We start from the raw sequence: 26,422 nt of genomic DNA on the forward strand, positions 1-26,422 counted from the left end.
CCCTAGAAGTGGGAAAAAAGTCAAAGACATGGATTCTTCTCTACAGCCTACAGAAAGAATACAGCCCTGTAATCACCTTGGTTTTAGTTCACTAAAACCCATTTTGGACTCTTGACCTCCAGAATTGTAAGATAATAATAAATGTGTGTTTTAATCCACAAAGTTTATGATAACTGGTTACAGCAGCAATAGGTAACTAATACAACGGGCATGGGTATAAGGGTGAAAGGAGCATTGAAAAAAAGGGCCTTATACAACTGGGTGGATGGCTGTTTGGGACCCCAGAGTCTGGGAACCCAGAAGCAAGAGTGAGTGGGGGCCAGGCGCAGTGGCTCACACCTGTAATCCCAGCACTTTGGGAGGCTGAAGCGGGCAGACCATTTGAGGTCAGGAGTTTGAGACCAGCCTGGCCAACATGGTGAGACCCCATCTCTACTAAAAACACAAAAATTAGCTAGGCATGGTGGCACGTGCCTGTAATCCCAGCTACTCAGGAGGCTGAGGTAGGAGAATCACTTGAACCCAGGAGGCAGAGGTTGCAGTGAGCTGAGATCGTGCCACTGCAATCCAGCCTGGGCGACAGAGTGAGACTCCATCTCAAAAAAAAAAAAAAAAAAAAAAAAGCGAGTAGGAACATTGATGTGGTACTTAGTGAGGTTGGGGTACCTGTGACACATCCCACCGGACAACTGGCCTTACGGATCTGGCCCTCAGGAGAGAAGCTGACCCCAAGAGAAGGCTTTTGAAAGCATCCTCAAATATTCTGAGATTGAAGCCAAGGAGTGAGAGCATTCGCAGAAAAAAAAAAACAAAACAAAACAGAATCAGAAGAAAGGAAAGCCTGGAACAAAACCCACGGAAAACTGAAACTCAAGTAGAGCAAAGGGTAGTTGGAGAGGAAGAGGAAAACCCAAGACTTGTGGGTCACAGAATGCAGAGGAGGGGAGAGTTTCAAGGAGGAAAAAATCTAACACTTGTGGGACACCAAAAGAAGAGAAGGGAAGAGTTTCAAGGAGGGGACCTGTGTCTCATGTTCCTGACAGGAGAAAGAAATGCCTGGAGAAAGAAATGATCGGCACCATGTCAATCAATATCTATGTGAATACTGAAAGTGGATTTAGCATGAGGCTATTGCAGTTGAAGCTTCAGGGACCCTTCATAAGCTCAGGGAGGGGCCCTAGAAACTTCGTATTTGTAATTGTTTTACTCTTCCTAAAGAGGGACTCAAAATTTGGAAACTTCAGGGCCTATCAAATTCTTATCAGTATGATTTCATGGTTAAGAGCTTAAAGCCTGGAGATAAAGGAAGCCTGTTTTCCCTTTCGCTGTTTAGTAACTTTGGACGGGTCACATTAACTTTCAGCCTCGGCTTTCCTCAGTTGTAAAATGGGAATAACGTTTCCTATACTTATAGGGTTATAAGGCTCAAATAGTACCTACACAGTGCCCCATACATAATCGACGTTTAGAAGCGTTAGCTACCATCGTCACTCTTGTCGTTGCCACAACAAGACCATAAACTCCTTAAGAACACGAGTGGTATCCCCCAAAGTCCATCACAGGCACACAGACATACTTGCCAAGTGAATACTCCACTCTCCCTCCACTCTCTGCGTGTTTAACTAGAAATACAATTTTAATTATATTCTTAGTGCGACACACACGGTTGGCTTTTCAGCAAGGTGCCAGTAGCACCTTCCTGAAAAAGGGCGCATTCGTCTCAGTGTTACCCCTTCTTGGTGAACCCCGAAACTCACAGATCGTTTGTCTTCCTCACCCCGCCGGCTCCTCCTTCCCGGGTCAACCAGGGACAGACGCGGAGATAACGCACTGACCACGTTAGCATTGTGTGTGCCACTTAAAAGGTGCTCAAAGAATAAGGGATGTTAGTACATTTTCCCCCACCTTTCCTGGCCGGTACTCATTGCCTGGGGGCTCAGCGGGAGCCAGGTGGGGGCGCGGGGGTGGAGAGTGGGGAAGGGATGGAGCCTCGCCCAGTGCTTTCGCCTCCTCAGCGAGCTCCCCCGGCCGGGCTGGGTTCAGGAGTCCCTCGGGGCCGCCGGGGCGGGCTGGAGGCCGGGAGCGCGCGGTCGACGCATCCGCCGCCGCCGCCGCCGCAGGAGGCGGAGCGCTGCACCTGGCGGCCGGTCCTCGGCGCCCGGCCCTGAAACGGGTCCAGCCGGTAGTGAGCAGCGGCGACTGTGAGGCCCGGGCCGGGGAGGAGGAGGAGCCGCAGCGGGAGAGAAGGTCGCGCCGGCGGGAGCGCTGGGCCCTCTGCCTCCGTGGCCCCACCCGGTCCGCATCCCTCGCCGCGCCCCGCCCAGCCCGCCGCAGCCCCCAAGGAGCGCGCGAGCAGCCCGGGATGGTGCGCGCTGCCCCGACAGCCGCCTCCCCGGGGCCCCGAGCCACCGCCCCGCGCTCCGGGGACAGGGTTCCCCGCGCCCCGCGCAGCTGAGCGCTGCCGCCGCCGCAGCAGGTGAGTCGGGCCCGGAGTGCGGAGAAGGGGCTCGCAGACCCGCCCTGGCCTCCCCCGCCCCGGACGGGCCCAGCCGGAGGGCAGGGAGGCACCTCAGCCGCGCACACCTGCTGCCGGGAAAGGGGCTTCGTGGCCGGGGCTCGGAGACTAGCGTGCGCCGCTGTCTCTGCTCCGGGCCTCGCTCACCCGCCGCTCCCTCCCTCCCTCCCCCGGCTTCCGTGTCGGGTGTCATCTTTGTGGGGTGCTGGGGGAGGCTGCCGCCTGCGCCCCCAGCGTGCCGGGTGCTGGCAGCACTTCCGCAAACGTAACTGGAGTCGGGAAAACAAAGGCGCTGCCCAGGGAGCCCTCGCCGGGCGCCCGCAGCTGCTGCCGCGGGTGGGGACGGGGGGACGGGGGGGCGGGGGGGCGCAGATGCCCGGGTCCTCCTCCACCCAGGCCGACCTGCGCCTTCGCTGTAAACATCCCTGGGAGAAAGGAGGAGGTGAGAACCTCCACACAGCCCCAGTGACAAGGACGTGGCCAGTTGTGTGGCAGGAGGAGGAAATTGACAACGTCTGCCCTCCCAGGTGAATAAATACAGAAAAAAAAAACCTCTCCCCTGCCTGCCACCATCCTAGCAGACATCCCCCTCTTCGTGCTTTACTTCCACTTGGTCTAACAGGTCTCTGGAGCCCTTTTGAGATACTACTGGGGGTTGCTAGTCTTTCTGAGTCATATTTATTGCCCATAGAGCAATTTTCCTGCAAATTTAGGTAAGATGGCAGAAAATTACAAACGCAACTTTCCCCCTCATTAATCCCATCCCCACAGGGACAGACAGGTGGGTTAATTACCCTTATGCATTCGCAACCACCGACGTTTCTTTTCATCCAAAAAGATTGAATAAGCACCTCACAGAACTACTGGAACACATACCTTGCTTATTAGTGTGCAAAAGACTTAAAGAGTTGAAGTTGTAATCTCAACTGGTATCTGAATAGCTGTGTGTCCTTGGGCATGTCACATCTTCCTGTTTTCTCACATGGAAAAGAGGATGGTTGGATAGTATAGTGGCCAAAATTTCCCCTAATCCTTCTAGAAGTGCATGATTTTCTAGAAATCTAACCTCTTAAGTATAGATAAATGTGAAGGGTAGGTGGACATACAGTTGACTAAAATATGTAATAAAAGGAGATGTGTACTTGGTAGGTCCTTTCCCCAAGTCGTGGGCACTAGCCAGCTAAAAGTGTATGCATCTGTTTTAGCCTTGTTAAGTGAAAGAGGATAGGATCCTCTTCTTTGGGAAGCATGGCTTTTGATACGTCAAGCTGCTAGCAGAGGTGGAGGATATTGTCAGTTATTTAGTCGTAGTCAGATGGCTTATATTTATCACAAGGTGTAAGTAAAATTTAGGATTGCTTAGGGGAAGGATGGGACATTGTTAATGAGCCCAATGCAAGATGCTCTGGGGAAATAGGAGGAGAGAGCATCCCTTCAATAATGCATTAAAGCTACTAAGTAGTTGTGTGTCCTTTATGTTTACAGCAGTTTATTTCTAAGGCACTTTCCATGTCTATACAAATATAAAAGCATGAAGGCAAATAAAACACAAAGACAAAAACCAGAGTTCACAGGTATTTTGTGGTGTTGAAAGTATGGGATCACCAATTCCATCATATATGGTGTCTGGATTATTAACAGTATTAAGGCATTTTTTAAGTACTTACTATGTTCAAGACACCATCTTAAACATTTAATATTTAAATCTCTATAAGATAAGTATTTCCCCTAGTTCTGTGCATGACAAAAGGGAAGCTTAGAAGGGTTAAGCAACTTACACAAACCGCATAATCAGTAAGAGGTAGAGTTAGATTTGACCTCATGTTTCTGACTCCAAAGCCCAGGAAATTTCCACATGGTGTCCCTCACTAATCAGAACCCATTAAGTCTCTCCACCTATGCAGATGCCTTCCTTAGCTTCTTGCCCTTGAAAATTAACTTCATTTCAATGTACATGTATTACTTATGTTAACATTTAGCCATGTAGGGTAATTTATGTATTTATTATGTATGTATATTAATGTGTGTATGTTTACCATTTTGTCCTCACCAGTTACAGATTGAAGGCAATATGAAGCTGACAGGTTTTTTTTTTGTTTTACTTCCTTTGACAGTAAATCTTAATTTGGCAATCTCATTGTAGGGAAAGGAAGAAATGCAATAAATGTGTGTCTGCTAGCTATTTTGTACATTGGCTGAAAAATCAAGATGCTGTATATTAAATGAAAAAAATGGCCAGGCAATGTGGCTCATGCCTGTAATCCCAGCATTTTGGGAGGCCGAGGCAGGTGGATCACAAAGTCAGGAGTTCAAGACCAGCCTGGCCAAGATGGTGAAACCCCATCTCTACTAAAAATACAAAAATTAGCTGGGTGTGGTGGTAGGCACCTGGAATCCCAGCTACTCGGGAGGCTGAGGCAGAGAATTGCTTGAACCAGGGAGACGGAGGTTGCAGTGACCCGAGATCACACCACTGCACTCCAGCCTAGGCAACAGAGCGAGACTCTATCTCAAAAAAAGAAAGAAAGAAAAAACAAGCTTCAGAAGAAATTTACATACATTTGTTTAAACCTGCATACAGGCACACATATACCTTTTGTCCCCAAACTGTTGACAGTAGCTTTTTTTTTTTTTTTTTTTTTTCAGACGGAGTCTCGCTCTGTCACCAGGCTGGAGTGCAGTGGCTCGATCTCGGCCCACTGCACCCTCCTACTCCCGGGTTCAAACTATTCTCCTGCCTCAGCCTCCTGAGTAGCTGGGATTACAGGCGCATGCCACCATGATCAGCTAATTTTTGTAGTTTTAGTAGAGATGGGGTTTCATCATGTTGACCAGGATGGTCTCCATCTTCTGACCTCGTGATCCCCCCACCTAGGCTTTCCAAAGTGCTGGGATTACAGGCATGAGCCACTGCGGCCAGCCGACAGTGGCTATCTTAAGGAAGTGAGACAAGATGGAGAAAAGAGGATGTTTTTGCTTTTTACCTTATAAAGTTATGTTTGGGCTTAAAATTTTGTTTTTGGAACAAGCATGTGTTATCTTATTATATAAACTAAAAAGGAAGAAGACTAGAATTAATTGACTTTATAACAATCCAAAGTAAGATAAAATTGAATGTGCCTAAACTCTAATGTTAGGAAAGTGAAATGAGACTCAGGAGATGAAAGTGAAGGGTGGCATACTGAGAATTGGGGGGCAAAGGGTATAGAGTCTCAGGTGACTGGCTTTTCCTTTTTCTAACAGTAACTGTAGCATATTCTACAACTCCTCAGTTTTCTTCCTCAATAAGAATGCTTTGGAGCATACACAATTTATCTGCTTGATTAGGGGTGATAAGAATTTCTTTCTTCCTGGTCTTGCTAGTGGTGGCTGTCTTTGGACACATGATTGTTCTGTACAGAACAATCTGGTAGAAGGTAGGAGTTGGAGAAACCAATTTACCTGCTGTGTCATCTCATGAAATTATGGTATTCTGGATGAGTTTAGGTGTAATTATTTTTAGTAACAATTTAGGAGCAGCAGGTTATCAAGTTAATCTAATCTGATGCATCCCACAGTTCTATCAAATTCTGTGTAAAATTAACTAAAACCACTGCTTAGAATCCTTAAAAATTAATAGATTTCCCTGCCCAGACTTAGAAATCCAGAGCCGTAATACATTCAGACTTTTCAGAATCAAGAAAACACATGCTTAAACTTGGTTAATTATCATTGTGGTAGTAGGTAATCTTAAGAAAGAGAGAATTGTAAAAGTATTTTACAGAAGAGATATTCTCACAATTTTAGGTATTATCCAACGTTTCATTTTAGGTTCTAATTATGTTTTAGGCAGAAGGAAATCTCAATCTTTTAATTTAGGAAACTTTGTTTAATAAGTTATCTTTAAAGGCAGAAATCAAGTGCAGAGTCCTACCCTAGTACAAAGCCAGTTTGGGTAAAATTTGTCTCTCAAACTCAACTAACATGGCATTTCTCTGGGCACAGTATTTTTGATTCCTGGGAAAAGCAAACAAACACATCTGATGTGAATTCTGTGTGGGGCAATGAAAACACCTTAATGCCTCCACCAAGAACATTCCCTTTGAGTTTATAATTCCTCCATGTTTAATTATCCAACATTAGCTATCTGATCCCATTTACTCTACTGGCATTTTGGGGGTGAGAGGGGCTTGTGTCAGCCTGATTTGTTTTCCTGAATTCTGAATGATACATTCATTATCCAGTACTTAACCCCACTGCTGGATTCAGTAACACATGCTTTGTAGCTGTTTTTGATTGCCCACATTTGGATGATATTTATTTACTGTTTTTGCAAAATGGCATTGTCTCAAGTTGGCTGGGCAACTTTTGGAAACTACCAGTCATTTGTTCAGACAAGTGATGTTTGATTTGTTGGTGCAGAGGCCAAAACAGAAAAGCCAAACAAATAATAAATAATTACAAACATGGAACACCTAAACCTTAAGTCTATATATTAATATGTGCCTGCTATAGATACTGGTTGCTACGTTACGGCTTTAAAAAGAGCACACCCTCCCGAACCCCCACCTCTACCTCAGCACCAACAAAAACTACATCCCAATGTTGTATGTGTTCAAAGTAGCCTCTGTCTGCCTTGATCCATTATGATGTAAATCTAGCTGAGCCACGTGTTGATGACTGTGTTGAAGAGATGTGAGTGAGAGTTCTGTATTACCTTGTGACCTGGTGGTCCTGCTGCATTTTAGAATGGGAGGGGTGGGATAGAATGCGAGAGAATAGGGCAAAAATGGGAAGAAATTTAGCAGGTTTTTAAACCATGTTCAAGAGATGTGGAAAAAATTGATTTAAGGGGGCAGAGATGGCTTTCTTTGACATTCGTTGTGGAGCATGTTTTAGAATGAGAGACCAATTCAGGAAACATTTGGCAAGTACAAAACAGGAAAGTCCAACTCTGAATGACTCTGAGGAAATGTTTGGAAGCATTTTGATCTGAGACCAAGAGTGGGATGGGGGAAAGACAGGGACACTATGAATCAGCAGTGGGCAGAGGGAGCTCTGGTGGGTGGCTGTGAGGAGGATAAAAGGCACTGGTGCTGCCTGAACAAGCCCGATGTGTGGGTTAACCGTGCCAAAGGAAAGTGAGTGACGAGCCTGGACTGGTAGTTAGCAGTCTGTGTTGGTTATGTAGAGAGACCTTCCTCCACAGGCAGGTGCACTCCACTCCACACGGGGTCTGCTCTCTCTGAGCTCCAATAAACCAATGTACCGTGAGCCCTGCTATACTGTGGGGTGAAGAGGAGAGACATGGCAGGTAGGGCCTAGGATTCCAGGACAAACTGAGCACTGGAGCAGTGGCAGGAGTGAGTCTCTATGAGTCATGCTGGGAATTCTTAACTGTTCAGGGCACTTTTAGGGACAAAGTTAAAGTAGAACATACTTGGCCTCAAGGTACACACGTTTCTGTCATGTAGAGCAAAGGAAGAAGCCACCACACAAAACACATAAAGCAGAATCATACAAAGTGACATGCATGCTGCCTGTGACTTTTAAGGAGTACTGTGTTCCTGGGGCCTATCTGGCGGGTGGAGTGGTGGGGGGAGAGAGAGCATCAGGATAAATAACAAATCATGTGGGGCTTAATACTTAGGTGCTGCAAACCACCATGGCACACGTTTGCCTATGTAACAAACCTGCATGTCCTGCACATGTATCCTGGAATATAAAATAAAGAAGTGCTGTGTTCTTGATGAACATGCTCCAATTCAGCAAAGGCAAGCTTCTTTAGCTATCATAGAGTGCCTTTCTTAATTCTATTTCAAAATCATGCCTGTGCAATTGTGTTTAACTAATGAACAAATATGCCCCAATTCACATTTATAAGGGAGTTTAAATAAAAGACTTTATTATCGTTCTTTTGAATGAGTAAACATGACACATGTTTCAATTTTATTTTCTGTGTAATGAGGCTCCCTGTTAAAGGTGTGTATGTCTTTTAAGAGTGTCTCGAAGTCCTTGTGACAGTCCCTTTCAATTGTGTATATTGAGAAGCACAAGGCATTAGATGAATGATCAGACCTCAATTTAATAACTCTCTATAGTTTTTCAGGAACTCCTGGAACAAGGACATCCCAGTTGTCACTCAAATGTTTTATATTTAAAATAATTCCTTTTTAAGTGTATATTTTTAAAGTGATAAATAATAATTTTTTAAAAATCCAGCCAAGTAAAAGAAAAATATTAAATAGGTCCAAATTTTACTACTCAGAGATAATCCCTGATAACATTTTGGTATCATTTTCATCGAGTCTTTTTCTAAAATACATTTTATTTGAACCACATAGATTTACAAATATAAACTGTACTATATCTAGAGGTTTGTGTCCTGCTCTTTCATTTAACATGATGCATTTTCCCAAGTAGTTAAGTTCTATTTTCCCATCATATGGATATAAGATTTTTTTTCTCTATAGCTTGTTTACCTATTTTCACTATAACTTATTTAACTGTCCTTATTATCGATCACTTACTTTGTTTCAGTTGTGATTATTGTGAAAACTGTTGCAATAAAAATATTTACATTTAAGTCTTTGCTTTTCAGAAAGTTTATATTTTTACTCTCAGTAAATGACAGAGCCTGTCAATTCTCATACTCACCAGCATTGAATATTTCCATTTAAAAAATTATTGGTATGGTATGTGTGTTCAAGTATCTCTCTTTTTTATTTTTATTTTTTTACAGACAGGGTGTCTCTCAGTTACCCAGGCCGGAGTGCAGTGGTGTGATCCTCGTTCACTGCAGCCTTGAACTCCTGGGCTCAAGTGATTCTCCTGCCTTGGCCTCCTGAGTAGCTAGAACCACAGGTGTGAACCACCATGCCTGACTCATTATAAAAAAGTTTTCTGACATGGGATCTTGCTTAACAGCCCATGCTGGTCTTGAACTCCTGGCTTCAAGCGGTCCTGCCACCACTGTCTCCCAAAGTGCTGGGATTACAGATGTGAGCCACTGTGCTCAGCCACTTTTTTCTTTTATGGGCTAAGTAATAAACCTTTTTCTGAAAGTAATTATATCATTAGAATTGATAGCTTATGGTAATTCTCAAGTTATCAGAACCCTAATAGCAAAATAAAACAATTTTAAATTACATATATGGGAATGTACTAAGGATATAAATTATTCTTTTAGACTGTAGCACATTTAGGGGATGTAAGTAAAAATAACTGATGATAGTCCAGGGCTACAGGAAAGTGTGTTATAAACCTTGAGATCTATATTCTGGTCTCAGTTGTAAACTCATAAAGTTCTGAGAAAGAAGCACCCGCACATTTCTGTTTAAACTGCCTTGTGTATAGATTGTGCTTTCTTTAACCTTCTTGACTTCCTGAGTGTCTAATGGTGTTGAAATAGCCAAGTGATAGCAGCAATCTTGAATAAGCATTTATCAAGGACCCATTATAAATATGGTATTAATATAATGCATATACTAGAACTACAACCTAATGTTATATTACTAATACCCAGAGTTGTACTTTTGTTTCTCATTATAATTCTTATTTTTCCAGTCTTATTTTTCTGTGTTCCTAGGATTTTTAGATTTTGGACTTATAATCCTATACTAATTGTATTTACCTAAGTTCTTTTCTGAAAAGATTGTGTATTTGTGTATAAAAGAGGGATTCACATAAGTAGGTATAAAAACAAAACAAACCTTTCAAATTGAATTGTAATTTTTTCTTTTAAAAAAGTGTACATTCGGTCTAAATTGTTTCTAAAGTATGACAAACTATAATTTATTGAGGATATCTTTCTGTGAAACCTTAAATAACTGCTTTCAATCACCGAGCTTTTAAAAATCCTTTGTTTTATGCTATGAAAAGATAAGAAATCTGAGATTTCCCAAATTAGTTTCCTGACAAAGAAACAAATCTTGTGTATTAAAATAGTAGATAATTTTATATGGAGACAGCTTTCAAATGGTAAGTGTTAACTTGCTATGGCCTGTGATGGTGCTGATCAAGTTCGGGACTTTCTTTTTCCTCTCTTCTGCTAACGTTTTACCTGTCCTATCACTTATAAGGAATCTGAAGACACCATTTTAATGTTACAGCATTCGCAGGCTCCCACATGTCATAGCTGTGCTTTTAGGGTGTCCTATCTGAGAAAATGCATAATGATAGAAAGCTAATAAGAATTGCATTAATGTTTATTAGAGAAATAAATGTATGATGGTAGCACCAATGTACATTTGAAAATCAGTTCAATGTATGTATTTAAGTGTGACATATAGTTAGGGCTATCAGAGAACCCTGGCAATAACTCCATGGTTCTCACATGTTGGAACCATTGCCCTGGAGGAAGCCAGTGGCTGGGGATCCCAGGCATGCTGCTGTGGCTCACCGCTCTAGGGGAGTGAGTAGGTCCTGAAGCTCGGGGTGGGGGTGCCTTGGTGAGATGTGTTGCTGGCATCCCAGACTGAAAAGTAGGAAGAATTTCCCCTTAAAAAGTATGCATCTGGGAGGTTGCAATGTGCCAAGATTGTGCCATTGCACTCCAGCCTGGGCAATAGAGTGAGACTCTGTCTCCAAAAAAACAAAAAACAAAAAACAAAAGAAAGTATGTACTCTGTGACCCTCAGCTTCTTAGCACTGTTAGTTCAGTTAACTTGGGTACTCTTGCTATTTGTAATATTATTTCGATGGGGAAAGGGTTTTAAGTTTCAGTAATTGAAATACAGTGAATATTGGAAACCTTGCCTTTTCATTAATTTGGTTACCCTGAACAAACAATTTTGTTGCCCCACCTGGCTACTGATACTTGTTTAGAAATAGATGAATGTACATTACTGTCACAAAGCTTCTGTGACCCCCTTAAATCCTTACATTGTATTCCTTCTTAACAAATAAATGCAGAGTACCAGCAGCAAATTCAATTAATTTCACTTTGTATCTTGAACATCTATGGAATTCTTTTGTTGGAGAAACAAGATATAAATATCTTTTCTAAAAAAAAATTTTTTTTCACTCTGTAATGTGAACTGTTACTTGTTCCTCCTGCTGGGCTTGTTCTAAGACAGGAAGCTTATTTGAAAGGTAGAAGGAAATGAAGTTCTGGGGCCTGCTTCAAATTTATATTATAAATTATGCTATATTGGCACAATATTTAATCAGGAGTCTAAAACTAATAAATAGGAATCTGCTTCATGATGACTAATAAGGTCTGAAGAACCTAAATTATACATTTTTAATTGGCATTTAATTATTTTCTTCCACTAAGTAAAAGTGAAAATCTAGTTGGTCTTTATTACTAAAGCCACTTTTATGGTTATAAGCTATTTCCTCCAACCCTTATGAGATCAAAATAATTTGTTCCTTTTTCACCCTGTTAGCAGGTTGAAAGTAAATGTTAGAGAGGATTTCAGGTCCTTTCTTTCAGATTTATGATGTTACAAATATAAGTAAAATGTTTCCACAGAAGATTTTATTTTAAATGAATAGTTATTTCTTTCCTGGAGATAATGAATTATCATTCCAGTCCATAATACAATAGTGCGTTCTCCAGTGAACCAGTGCCTCACAGCCCCTCATCAGGCTGTAGACATGAAAACAGACATGAGCATAAATTCATGAGCATAGATGGATAAAATGCTGGCCCAGTTCAAGGGTGGTGCCAAATAATTCTGGGAAAAGTGCTTTTGGCATAGTTGCAAAGTAAGACCCAGAGTTTTAATGAAATAGCTGGAATAAAACTACAACTACCACCAACACCAAATGTTCATATGTTGCTTTTACATTAACAGAATTGCTTTCTCATACTTTATTTCATTTAAGCTCTAGAACCCTTCTGGGAGTTAATTGACTTAAGTTTGTATGGAAAAGGAGACTTAAAGAGGCACTGATTTATCAAAGCCGGGGGACGAAACTGGGACTTCTTTTGACTCTACTTCCTAAAATTAATTTTTGATCATGTTAAACTTTAATAAACATTTATATATATATTGTCATCAGGTGCTTGTCAAAAATAAACAGTATTGAGGGCTTACAGGGGTAAAGGGCAATACGTTATGTACTAGATTCCTCCCTTGAGGGTTATACAGTCTTGTTGGGCAGATGAGATATCTATAAAAAGATAGCAATAAAATTACCTATAAATCCTACAGTAGATGTGAGAACAATCTCTAGAAGTAGAGGAAGGAGTCAGGAAAATGTTTCCAGTGTATTATATTTCCAGATGTTATGAAAGGTCCATTAGATATAGTGAATTCATAAAGTACTGTTTGTTCTGAAATGATGCCATCACAGGACTTCAGTACTGGATCATAAACGATAAGATCAGTACACCAAAATGAAAGTTCAGATGTTGGGAAATCCTTAGCAAGGTTGCAGTAGCAAAACCCTGCCATCTATTCATCCTTTAAGATTGGCTTGAGGCTCCACCCCAGAGACCCTCTGTGTACCTCACCTGTGCTTGCTCCTGTTTGAACATTTAGCACGGGGTGTTGTAATTGTGTGTGCCCCCGTCTTCTTCTCGCCTCTGGGTGTCATGACAGGGACTCTGTGGCCTCCAGCATGTGTCCTACCTACTAGAGGGTGCTCGATCTATAGCTGTGGGGTTTTTTTGGTTGTTCAAATGCATGTCTTTTTTTCAGTATAATTCCATTGTATTTTGTGTTCTGTCGTCCCTCAGCCTGGTATTCAAGGCCCTGTGCCGTCTGTTGCTGTCTGGGTGGCCTCATATGCCCTTTAGTCCTGGAATAAATCTTTTATGGATCCTCTGCTGCCTTTTCTTTCCTCTACCCTGGAATAGTTTTCCCACTCATATTTGCCTAAGTGAATCCTGCCCATCTTTCAGGGTTCAGTTTAAGCCCTCATTTTCCTGACAACCCCTGTCTGAAGTATGGACACCCTACTTGGAACTCCGGAAGCATGCCTAATGTCCCTAATATCTTTTAGTTAATAAATTATATAGGACTATGTGGCTTTTCTTCCATTATTCTGACTTTTCATTTAACCCTTTAGTGGTGGGTGTGTGGGGGTATGTGTGTGTGTGTGAGTGAGAGAGAGAGAGAGAGGTATTTTAGGTTTATCTTGTCAATGACAAACCAAGTCTTTGAGGCCTAAGACCTAATTTTTGGCATCCCTGTCTCATAGTTATACAGTGCACTGAGAGTCAGACCTGCTAAGAGCAGCACTGTTACTCATTCCCTATGTGACTTTGGGCTGGTTATTTGCCTTCTCTCTGCCATAGGTTCCTCATCTGTAAAACTGGGAAAGTAATATTTCCACCCCAGAGAACTGTTATGAGGATGAAATGAGGTAATGCATGCCAGGGTCATCGCAAGTGTTACTTAAGTGTTGTTGTAGTTGGTAATAGTATGATAGTATAGCCCACTGAATCCCTGTTAAAGTGCAAATATGTTGTTAAGATGGGGCAACCAAGGTTGTGGATCAGCTTTCCTGTGATCTAGCACTCAGGTTTTACTAGGAGCCTGAGAAGGTCCACCAGAATGACAAGAGTGGTTGGGCGCAGTGGCCCACAGCTGTAATTCCAGCACTTTGGGAGGCTGAGGCAAATGGATCACTTGAGCCCAGGAGTTCAAGACCAGCCTGGGCAATATAGTGAGACCCTGTCTCCACAAACAACTAAAAAGAATAGCCGAGTGTGGTGGTGTATGCCAATAGTCCCAGCTACTTGGGAGGCTAAAGTGGGAGGATCACTTGAGTCCAGGAGGTTGAGGCTGCGGTGAGCTGTGATTGTGCCACTGCACTCCAGCCTGGGGGACAGAAGGAGACCCTGTCTAAAAACAAAAAGGAAAAAAAAAGAATGACAAGGGTGCCAGGCTTTAGTTGCTGGGAGGAGTTTCAATCCCAATGGAATGCTGCTAGTAGCAGCTCTGGGGAGCTCGTGGGCAGTGCTGAGTGCCTGGAGGGCTGAAGCTGGAAACTGGGCTGACAGGACTCAGACTAGTTTTGTTTCTTTCATCATTTGGCTTTGCCATAAAGGAACCATGTCAAAATACTCTGAAAGGAAAAGGAAGATTCCAAAATAGTCATTCATCTTTGCACAGACCAGTGCCCTTGTAGCCTATGTGACTGTTATAAAACTAACCTTATATATATTTTTCATGACATTGGCTAAATGTCTAGCAGATGCTAAAGCAATCCCGATGGAAAAATAAAGATCTATGGGAATTGACCTTGTACACTGTATCTCTGGAAGAAGCTCTATCCCAAAAGAAGCTGGGGGTTGAACTGAACGTTCAAGTGTGGTGTGTGAATATCTAGATTCTAACGCTCTTTAGCAGTGGTTTCCCTATGTCTATACTGGTCATAATTGCAGCAGTAGTTAAGAGTCCAGCTCTGGGACTCACGTTTCCCAAAGGCATTGAGAATGTTGGCCAATAACAGTTGACAAGACAGAGCTCGCTGCAAGGGTTTGAGAAGTCAATTTCCCTGCTTTGCAGCTTCAGTCCTCGTCACTAGGCAACAGTGAGTTATGATGGCCACGGCACAAGGAAGAGTGTCCCTTTTGTAGTATCCAGGGATTGTTTGCTCTCCATCACTGATAATTATATCACTGCTATGTTATAGCACACATTCTCATCTTGTTTGTAAACCTAACATTTGGCAATTATTCCAAATAATGTATTTGATCTCAGGGTTTCTTTCTTCAAAAGTTGAATCCGTTTTCATACTCTCATATATTTGTGGATAACTCGATATATGAGCAGTTTTGATTTAAATACATAATGAAGAAAGCTATCAGTTTTAAAAAGAATGATTTCATTGCCTCTCATCAATAATTCAGAAGTACCTGCTGTTTGAATGACTCAGTGTAGGTACTGGTACGATAGCTTTCCAGGTTTTAGAAGTCTGTGTTATATTTTCACAATAGTGGTATTGATTACTATCATTAGACTGTTCTAAGTGAGAAGACTTCTGCTTTCCTAAAAAGTAAACAAAGCCTTCCTTATCCAATTAGGATTAACTGCAAACCTGCAATAGAGAATATTTCCCAGAGAAGATCATAAGTTAATTGTATATATAATTAAAAATGTCTTCTTAACTCTGTGTTTTCAAGTTTTTTTTTTTTAATGTTAAGACTCAGACATTAAAAACAAAATATTAACTGAATTGATTCATGTTCATTGCTCACTGTCTTAGTTTGCTCAGGCTGCTATAACAAAATACCATATATAGACAGGGTTGCTTGAACCACAGTTTATTTCTCACAGTTCTGGAGACTGAGAAGTCCAACATCAAGGTGTGAGTAGGCCCTGTTCCTGTTGAGGGCCCTCTTCCTGGCTACCAGATAGCTGCCTTCTTGCTATGTGGGTAGAGAGAGAGTTGCCTCCTCTTATAAGGGCATTAATCCCATCAGAAAGGTCCTATCTCATGACCTCTTCTCAACCTAATTACCTCCAAATGGGGCTACCTCCAAATACCATCATACTAGGGTTTAGGGCTTCAACTTATTAATTTTGGAGGGGCTGCAGACATTCAGTCCATATCAACCTCTCAATAAACAAAATCTCCTTTCACTTTATAAACAGATTGTCTCATCCAGCATATAAATATTTTTACTACTCTTTGTATTTGTTCTGTCATTCCTTATGACAAATTAAATATAATCCACTTCAACCAAAGATGCTCTACATTGGGATATACTTGTTTTTGGTTCTTTTTGTCCCTGATCCTGTGGTTACACTTTATTTATTATGCTTTATTTCATAACTGTGTTTATAATGTGATTTCTCCATGATTTGGTTCCTTTTCACCAAAATCTAAGTATGACCTGAACATATTGAGTAAAAAAAAATAATGTCCTGGATTTAAACAGTTTTTGTTTGTCTTTTGAGATTTGAAATTCATATAAAAGTTACTGAATATGACATTTATATATGAGATACTGAATGGCATTACAGAAACATTTCCATAACGACTTTGAATTTGTTGATACTGTGAGAACTACTTAACATCTGGACTTATGTAACCAGAGAAGCCTTGTGTAACCTTATGATACTAAAAAATCATTTGCATAAGGTGGAGAGGAAAGAATATTTTGGGAGAAAGTCACTCATCAAGGTTTACATCAATATTTTAATGTAAGATATTTCCATTTTTGAATCAGCACATGGGCATCAGTTCTTCATCATCACTTGGACAATTCAGGAAATTATGCCTGTTAAAGAGGACTTTGTGTCCTTCTCTGATCTACCTGGTGAAGATTCAGCAGATGATTTATGTAGAATAATTAATTAAAGTCCACTCTAAGACCCCTAATTAGAATTGATACAGTCAGACATTCTGTACAACTCTGAAAAATATTTAGTGATAGAAGGGTGTTAGTAGTTGGCTTTATGTCATTTGTAAAGACAAAACTCACATGACTGCATATTTCTTTCTTAGTTTTCATTTTTAAAATGAGAGTTATAGATGTATGAAGTTAAAAAAATGAACATGTTTACAAGGTTTATTACAAACCAAAACAAAAAACAGACTTCTGTGCTCTTTTTATTTCTCCTCCCAGAGGCAACTACTTTTTCTGCAATTATTTTGATATTCACCTGTCTATTTTTTTGAGACATGTCTCGCCCCAGGCTGAGTGCAGTGGTATGATCATAGCTCACTGTGTCCTGGGCACCTCAGCCTGCCAGGTAGCTAGGACTGCAAGCATGCACTACCATACCCAACTAACTAAAAAAAAAAAAAATTTTTTTAGAGATGGGATCTCGCTATGTTGCCCAGACTGGTTTTGAATTCCTGACCTCAATTGATCCTCTTGCCTTGGCCTCCCAAAGTAGTAGGATTATCACCTGTATGTCTTTAAATAAAATTCTTGTATCTGTATTTCTTGACTTTAATTTTATGTAAAGACACTAGATAACGTCCAGTGTCTTCCCACTATGCAAGAAACCAAGTTAACTCTCTCTTCTGCTCCTGACTCTCTAATGAGAAAGTACAGCTTTCTCATTACTTTGACTTTCCAACGTAGCTATAAGGCAATTTTGGCTAGTTCAGTATTCATGTTTGCATTTTTATGATTGTGTAATCATAACAGAGACATGCAGTAAACTGCATTTTTTTTTCTTTTTCTGTGCAACTCTGTTTTCTTGTAGTGTTCTATTTAACTTTCTCTGTATTTATCAGTTATTCATCCCTGAATGTTTCACCAGCCATCTAAATTTCCTCTTAGGACTGTATTGGTATTCTACCAGTGTCATTTTCCTGACGGTCTCTCCTGAAACCTTCAGTCCTGTTCCCACTAGACTGGTTACCCTTGTGTCTGGTACAAAGCTGTCATCCTGTGATCTCCAGTTCTGTCATCCCTGTATTCCCATTGCTTCTCTCCCATGTTAGATCTCTTATTTCATATATCCCATGTCTGTCTTTTGCTTGATTTATCCTTTTGTTCTGGTGGAACACAACCTGAGAAAGGGTACATAAGAGATAAATTTTGTGAGAAATTGAATGCGTAAAATGTCTTTATTTCACCCATAAACTCAAGTAATAATTTGGCTACATATAGATTGTGATGTTGTTGAGATATCTGAAGCCATTCTCATTCCTGATCCTTATTATGTGAAATATTTTATTCTTTGAAAGTTTGTAAGGTAATTCGTTTATCCTGGTATTCTGAAATGTTGATGATGTGCTTTGTCTTGTGTCTACTTTTATCCATTGTGTTAGGTACTAGGTGGGTCATTTCACTTAGACAACTCTTATCTTTCAGTTTTGAGGCATTTTCTTGAAATTTTAAAGTTTTCTTCCCTTAATTTTTTTCTGTTTTTCCTTCTTGGAGTTACTATTTTCTAGATGTTCGACTTCCTGGGAGATGCTGTATCTGTCTAATTTTTTTCTCCTATTTTCATCTTTTTTTTTCTTCATATTAAGTTCTTTTGCTGTAGAATACTATAGTTCATTGAGTTTTTACAAAGTGAACACGTCATGAAATAAAGCCCTAGATAAAATATGTTATCAGCACCCCAAAATTCCTTCTAGTCACTGTATCCCTTAAGGGTAACCCCTATCCTAACTTCTTTTAATTAAACTTTATTTTGAGATCATTGTGGATTCACATATAGTCGTTAGAAATTAACAGAGCCATGTCCTGTGTATCCTGTACCCCCTGACTTTTCCCCAGTGATAACATCTTGCAAAACTATAGCACAATAGCACAATTGACATTGACGCAGTCAAGATACAGAATATTTCTCTCTGTCGCCACCAAGGTCCCTCGTGTTGCCCTTGTATAGCCACCTCTACTTCCCTGCTGTCCCCACTCTCTAGTGAATTCCTGGCAATCACCTGTCTGTCTCTATTTCAATGATTTTGTCATTTCAAGAATGTTATATGAATAGAATCATACAGTATGTAATGTTTTGAGATAGGATTTTTTCATTCTTTATAATTATCTGGAAATTTATCCAGATTATTGCATGTATCAGTCATTTGCTCCTTTTTATTGCTGCGTAATATCCCATAGTCAAGCTGTAGTACAATTTGTTTAGTCCTTCCGTCCTTTGAAGGGCTTTTGGGTTGTCTCCACTTTTTGGCTATTATGAAGAAAGCTGCTGTAAACATTTATGCACGGGATTCTGTGTGAAAATAAGTTTTCATTTATCTGGAATAAATTCCCAGAAGTATAATTACTGGGTTGTATTGTAGTCATGTATTTAGTTTTATAAGAAACTGCTAAACTGCTTTCTAGAGGGGTGTACGATTTTACATCCCCACCCACAGTGTATGAGTAATTTGGTAGTTGTGCCTCCTTATCAGAATTCAGTGTTATTCCTATTTTTATTTTAACAGTTCTTACAGACGTGTGGTGATATAGCATTATGGTTTTAATTTACATTTCCCTAATCATTAATGATGTTGAACATCTTTTCATTTGTATCTATGCATCTATATATCCTGTCTATCCTCTTCAGTGAAATGTCTCTTTATGTCTTTTATCCATTTTCTAATTGGATTGTTTGTTGAGTTTGGAGAATTCTTTATATATTCTAGAAACTAATCCTTCACTGGATTTGTGGTTTCCAAGTATTTTCTCACAGTCTGTAGCTTGTGTTTTCATCCTTTTTGCAGGGGCTTTTGTAGAGCAAAAGTTTTAAATTTTAATGAAGTCTAACATTAGTTTTTCCTTTTATGGATCATGTTACTGGTGTTAAGTCTAGAAACTCTGCCTAGCACTAGAGGCTAAAGATTTTCTTATTCATTTTTTTTTTCTAAATGTTTTATAGTTTCAAATTGTGTAGTTAAGTTAATGATCCATTTTGAGTTAATATTTGTATAAGATGTAAGACTTAGGTTGAGGTTCGTTATTTATTTATTTTTTTTCAGACGGAGTTTCACTCTTATTGCCCAGGCTGGAGTGTAGTGGCTCTATGTCGGCTCACTGCAACCTCTGCCTCCCAGGTTCAAGTGATTCTCCTGCCTCAGCCTCCTAAGTAGCTGGGATTACAGGCGCCTGCTACCATGCCCAACTAATTTTGTATTTTTAGTAGAGACGGGGTTTCTCCATGTTGGTCAGGCTGGTCTTGAACTCCTGACCTCAGGTGATCCGCCTGCCTTGGCCACCGAAGTGCTAGGATTACAGGCGTGAGCCACCATGCCTGACCGAGGTTCAGTTTTTTGCCCATGGATGTCTAATACCTCAGCACCATTTGTTAAAAGGTTACCTTTCCACCATTGAATTGTTTTTGCATCCTTGTTTAAAAATAGTTGGCATATTTGTGTGGATTTGTTCTGGGTTCTCTATTCTGTTACACTGATCTGTGTGTCTGTCCTTCTGCTAATACCACACGGTCTTAATTATAGCTATATAATCTTTTTCAAAACTCTTTTAGCTATTCATTTCTTTCCTTTTCTGTATAAATTTTAAAATCTTGTCTATATCTACAAAAATATGTTGCTGAGATTTTGATAGGAGTTGTGTTAAACCTGTATATCAATTTGAGGAGAACTGAAATTCATAAATATGGATCCATTTATTTAGCTCTTTGATTTCTTTCATCAGCATTTTATGGTTTTCAGCCTAAGGCATTTTACACATTTTAAAAATTTCTACCTAGTCATGTTAACTGCAAATAGGGACAGTTTCTTCGTTTTTGATCTGTACGTCTTTTGTTTTCTTTTATTTCCTATTGCACTGGTGAGAACTTCCAGCATTGTATTGCATAAGAATGATGAGAACAGACAGTCTTGCCTTGTTCCCTATCTTAGAGAAAAAGCATTCGGTCTTTCACCATGGAGTGCAGTGTTACCCATGGATTTCCGTAGGTGATCTTTATCAAACTGAGAACATTCCCCTCTGTTCCTATTTTTCTGAGATTTTTATCTCAGAACCTATTTTCTGAGACTTTTTCTGTGGTATTTGGCTGCAATTGAAGTTATTATCTAAATGAATATTTAATTTTATCAAATGTTTTTCTGTATTGATTAGTAAGCTCAAGTAATTTTTCTTCTTTAGCTTATTAACATGGTAGATTGAATTGACTGACTTTCAAATACTGCATCAGCCTTGTATTTCTGGAATCAACCACACTTGGTCATGGTGTATAATTCTTTTTATATGTTGCTAAATTCTCTTTTCTAATTATTTTCTTAAGGGTTCTTGTATTTAGATTTACCAGGGATATTAGTAGTTTTCTGTTTTTTTTGGACAGTCTTTTTTCTGGACAGAGTATTTTGCATTAACAATTCTTTTCTTTTAGCACTTAAAAAAAAATTGTGCCACTTCCGGTATCTGTGGTTTCTCAGAAATCTGCTATCATTTCAATTGTTTTTCTCCCATCAGTACGTTGTGTCTCTCTGCTTTCAAAATTTTTTTCCTTGCCTTTAGTTTTCAGAAGTTTGACTATGATATGTTTTGGTGTGGGTATTTTGTTTTAGGTTTATCCTGTTGGGATTGCTCAGTTTCTGGAATCTGTAGGTTTATGTCTTTTGCCAGTTTGAGAAGTTTTCAGCCTTTACTTCTTTGACAACTTTTTCACCCCCTTTTTTTCTCCTCACCTTCCAGAACTATGATGACATGAACATTAGATCTTTAGTTACAGTCTCATAGGTCCTTAAGCCTCTTTCAGTTTATTTTCTCTCTGTTCAGATTGTGTAATGCTTATTGTTCTGTATCCCAATTCACTCATTAATCCCTCTGTCCCCTCCATTCTGCTATTAAGTGCATCCATTAAGATTTATTTGGTTATTGTATTTTCCAGTTCTAAGTTTTCCATTTTTTTCTTACATTTCTTTGCTGAGACTTTCTATTTTTTGATTTTGTTTCAAGCATGTTTGTAATTGCATATTTAAGCATTTTTAGGATGGCTTTTAAAAAATATTTCAAATTCAGGAGGCACAATGCATGTTTGTTACATGGGTATATTGTGTAGTGGCGGGGATTGGGCTTCTAGTGTACCCATCACCCAAATATTGAACATTGTACACAACAGGCATTTTTTCAGCCCTCATCCCCTTTCCATTCTCCCCATTTTTGGAGTCCCCAGTGTCTATTATTTCCAAATGATGGTTGTTTTTAAAATGGATGTCGTTCCTGTCATCTCAGTGTTGGCATCCATTGATTGTCTTTCTCCATTCAATTTGAGATCTTCCTGGTTCTTGGTGTGATGTATGATTTTTGATTGAAAGCAAGACATTTTGGGTATTATTTTATGAGACTGTGGATCTTATTTAGACCTTCTGCTTTGGCTGACTTTTTCTGAAACTGCTCTGGCAAGAGAGGGGAGGATGCTGCCTTATTACTGCCAGCTGGAGGTAGAAGTCCAAGTTCCTCACTCAGCCTCTCTGGATACCTGAAGGTGAAAGACTTTTTGTTACTGTGAAGTGGAGATGGCCATTTCAGCTCTCCAGTAGGCCTCCTCACATGGCCTTCAGTGACACCCATTGAGAGTGAGGGGTGGACCTCCTTATTGCTGGCCAGTAGTAAAAGTCCCAATTCTCTAACTCCTGACATTACCCCAGTGGGGAAAGGTAAGGGTGCCTTGTTATCAACAGGTGAGTTGGCAGTCCAGGCTCCCCATGTAATCTCCACTGATACTGTGGCCTCATTACTGCCTAGCAGGGATGAAAGTCCTTGCTCCTTTATCTTCTCTGATCCCACCTCAGTTGAGGGATTGGGGGTTTCCCATTATAGCCTGGTGAGGGCAGAATTCTAGGCTCCTCGCTCAGCCTTTGATGGTGTGGGCAGGAGTGGGAATAGGGTTATGGTCATTTTTTCTGTGGTATTTGGCTGCAGTAGAAGTTATTATCTAAAGTTTTCTGACTTTCTAGACTGCCCCTTTCCTGGTTCATTAGATAGAGAGAGCAGACACTTGTTGGGGCTTTTTGTTTGCACCCATCTGCACCCATCAGTATTTCTTGGTTCTTCAGCTCCACTCACACCTGTGTTTTTCCTTGGGTACCAAGGTCCGTAGCTGGTCTGCCTTTTTTTGTCTATCTTTCAGAGTCTTCTATGTTTACTTTAAATATTATTGTCTATAGGTTTTAGTTGTACTTAGCAGAAGCGATAGAGAAAATTGTGTCTACTCCATCTTCTTGGAAGAGAAGTCTACGACTTTTTTTTTTTTTTTTTTTTTTGAGACAGAGTTTCACTCTTGTCACCCATGCTGGAGTGCAATGGTACAATCTTGGCTCACTGCAACCTCCACCTCCACCTCCTGGGTTCAAGCGATTCTCCTGTCTCAGCCTCCTGAGTAGCTGGGATTACAGGTGCTCGCTACCACGCCCAGCTAATTTTTGTATTTTTAGTAGAGATGGGGTTTCACCATGTTGATCAGACTGGTCTCGAACTCCTGACCTCAGGTGATCCACCCGCCTCAGCCTTCCAAAGTACTGGGATTACAGGTGTGAGCCACTGTGCCCTGCCAGGTCTACCACTTTTAATACCATAACTTAGTTTTGCCTGCTTATTGTTTTTCCATAAGCAGAATCATGTGCTCAGTGATCTTTTGTTGTACAGTATCTTTGGATGGAAAATCTACAATTTATGTATCTGCTTATGTAACTGCTCCCAGTTTTGAGCCATTAAAATTATTCTGCAGTGAATATGTTTATAGATGTCTTTCAGTGAACATACATGTCTTTTGGTTATCATAGGGTTACACTCAAGATTAGTAGCTATTTCCAGTTTTTAAAGTAGTGTATCAATTTACAGTCCCACCAGCAATCTGTGAGAGTTCTAATGCTCCACATCCTCATCAACTTTTGATATTACAGGTTGAGCATCCTTTATTTAAAATGCTTGGGACCAGGAGTATTTTGGATTTAGGATTTTTTCTAATTTTAGAATATTTGTTTTATACTTACATTCAGCCTTCTAAATCCAAAAATCCAAAATGCTACAATGTGCATTTCCTTTGAGTGTCATGTTGGCACTCAGACATTTAGAGATGCTTATTTATTTATTTATTTGTTTATTTATTTATTGAGACAGAGTTATGCTCTTTCGCCCATGCTGGAGGGCAGTGGCACTATCTCAGCTCACTGCAACCTCTGCTTCCTGGGTTCAAGTGATTCTCCTGCCTCAGCCCCCCGAGTAGCTGGGATTACAGGCATCTGCCACCATGCCCAGCTAATTTTTTTGTATTTTTAATAGAGATGGAGTTTTGCCACGTTGGCCAGGCTGGTCTCGAACTCCTGGCATCAAGTGATCTGCCTCCCTCGGCCTCTCAAAGTGCTGGGATTTCAGGTGTGAGCCACCATGCCCGGGCTCAATCTTTTTTATTTTAGCCATTTTTAGAGTATATTACATTATTGTATTCTGGTTTTAATGCTTTCACTGGTGATTTATCAAGTTGAACATCTTTTTACATATTTATTGGCCATTTGTATAGGCTCCTTTTGTGAGGTGCCTGTTCAAGCTTTTCCCTTATTTTTCCTATTGGGTTGCCTGATATTTTCCTACTGATTTTTTTTCTATTGATTTTAAATAATAAATTTTTGTGTATCTGGATACATTATTTTGTTATATATATATATCACCAAAATATCTTCTCCCACTCTTTGACTTGCCATTTCAATCTTTAATGGTGCTTATGAACAGAAATTCTTTTTTTTTTTTCTTTTTGTTTTTTTGAGATGGAGTGTCGCTCTGTTGCCCAGGCTGGCCCAGGCTGGACAACAGAGTACAGTGGCGCAATCTCAGCTCACTGCAACCTCCACCTCTGGGGTTCAAGTGATACTCCTGCCTCAGCCTCCCAAGAAGCTGGGATTACAGGCACCCGCCACCTTGCCCGGCTAATTTTTGTATTTTTTAGTAAAGATGGGGTTTCATCACATTGGCCAGGCAGGTTCTGAACTCCTGATCTCAGGTGATCCTCCTAAAGTGCTGAGATTACAGGCATGAGCTACTGTGCCCAGCTGGAAATTCTTAATTTTAATGTAGTTCAATTATTTTTTCTTCCTTAATGTTTAGTATACTCTGTGTCTTATTTAGTAAATATTTTCCTATCTATAAGTCTTTAAGATATTTTTCTGTGTTTTCTTCTAAAAGCTATGTTATTTAATCTTTTACTTTTAAATCTACAATCTATCTGGAATTGATTTTTGCATATGATGTGAGATACATATATCTGTTTGTTGTTGCTCTTGTTCTTCATTTTCCTAAGAAATTGCCTCAAATTTGTCTTTCATATCATCTCTTAATTTTGCATTTATGCTATAATACTTATAAATTCCAGAGCTTTTTATTCAAGCATTCCTTTTATCTGCCCATACTACTTCTTCTTTAAAAATATATATTATTCTGGTATTGTTTCATAGTTGCATGATTTTCTTTTATTTCTGAAGATACTAAGAATATATTGAAAAGTATTTTGCTTTTTACTTGGCTTCTGATTTCTCTGGACTGATAGTGTTTCTTGTTTTGGTTCTGTTTTTCATGTAACAGACTTTCCTCAAATGTCTTATAATCCTTGGTAATTACTCATATTTAGTGGAAGGTCTTGATAACTCTGAGCTCCTGTGTAGGGTCATTAGGTTGTGTTGTTTAGTTGGAGAGGCTTCAGTGTAAGCATCTAGAGGTCATTCCTCTTAGGCTAACTAGATTCTCTAGAGAAGAGCCTTCAACTTTCCTGCCTAGAGGATGGAAGTTTTGCCAGCCTCTGGGAACCTCCTGAGGAAAGTAGGATGGGGAAAGGGGCCAAGGCTCAGAATCCAGGATGTGTATGTTCACTTGATGCCCTGCTTTCAGCATGGCACCGCTTACAACTCTGCTTGGTGCTGTATGGCCAGAAAACCTCTGTGTTTCTTGTTTGTTTGTATTTGTTTTTTGAGACAGAGTCTCGCTCTGTTACCCAGGCTGGAGAATGCAGTCGCACGATCCTCGGCTCACTGCAACCTCCGGCTCCTGGGTTCAAGTGATTCTCTTGCGTCAGCCTCTCAAGTAGCTGGAATTACAGACGCCTGCCACCAGGCCTGGCTAATTTTTGTATTTTTAGTAGAGACAGGATTTTGCCAAGTTGGCCAGGCTGGTCTGGAACTCCTGACCTCAAATGTCCACCCACCTCAACCTCCCAAAGTGCTCGAATTACAGGAGTAAGGCACTGCAACTGGCCAAAACCTCTGTGTTTTACTTTCCAGAGGAAAATAACCTGCATTTGTTTGGGGTTTAGACTTTCAGTCTGCTCTATTTGAGCACCTCCCCAATCCCCGCCACCGCCCCCCCACTCTCTCACTCACTCGCTCACTCACTTATTCACACATACACTCTTTCTCTTACTTGCAGATAAATATAGCTAACTTATGAGCCTTTGAGGGATTCTGAGTAGTAAATTTCATTAGTTCTTGGCTTTCCCTATAATCAACCAAGGTTTTAGTCTTCTCAGATCTACCAAGTCTTTTACCAATTGTTTACTTTCTGCTTTCCAGAATTTAATTTTATTGCTATTATGTGCCCTTTAATTTTTCTAG

The 26,422-nt window shown here is 40.3% G+C and overlaps 1 protein-coding gene across 6 annotated transcripts in view; it reads left to right on the plus strand.

Annotated features, from left to right (window-relative positions):
- Positions 1–2,334: 2,334 nt before the first annotated feature.
- Positions 2,335–26,422, plus strand: part of MFSD6 (major facilitator superfamily domain containing 6) — a 91,869-nt gene continuing 67,781 nt past the window's right edge. For 5 of the 6 annotated variants that reach the window (XR_004176601.1, XR_004176602.1, XM_009199303.3 and 2 more), the window contains exon 1: positions 2,335–2,476. The gene's annotated coding sequence lies outside the window, so the exon portion shown is untranslated. Of the gene's footprint in view, positions 2,477–2,908; positions 3,043–26,422 lie in introns of those variants that run through there. The other variant, XM_017954710.3, reaches the window with a different exon arrangement.

The sequence above is a fragment of the Papio anubis genome, chromosome 10 (genome assembly GCF_008728515.1).
Source record: "Papio anubis isolate 15944 chromosome 10, Panubis1.0, whole genome shotgun sequence".
NCBI classification, from domain to species: Eukaryota; Metazoa; Chordata; class Mammalia; order Primates; family Cercopithecidae; genus Papio; species Papio anubis.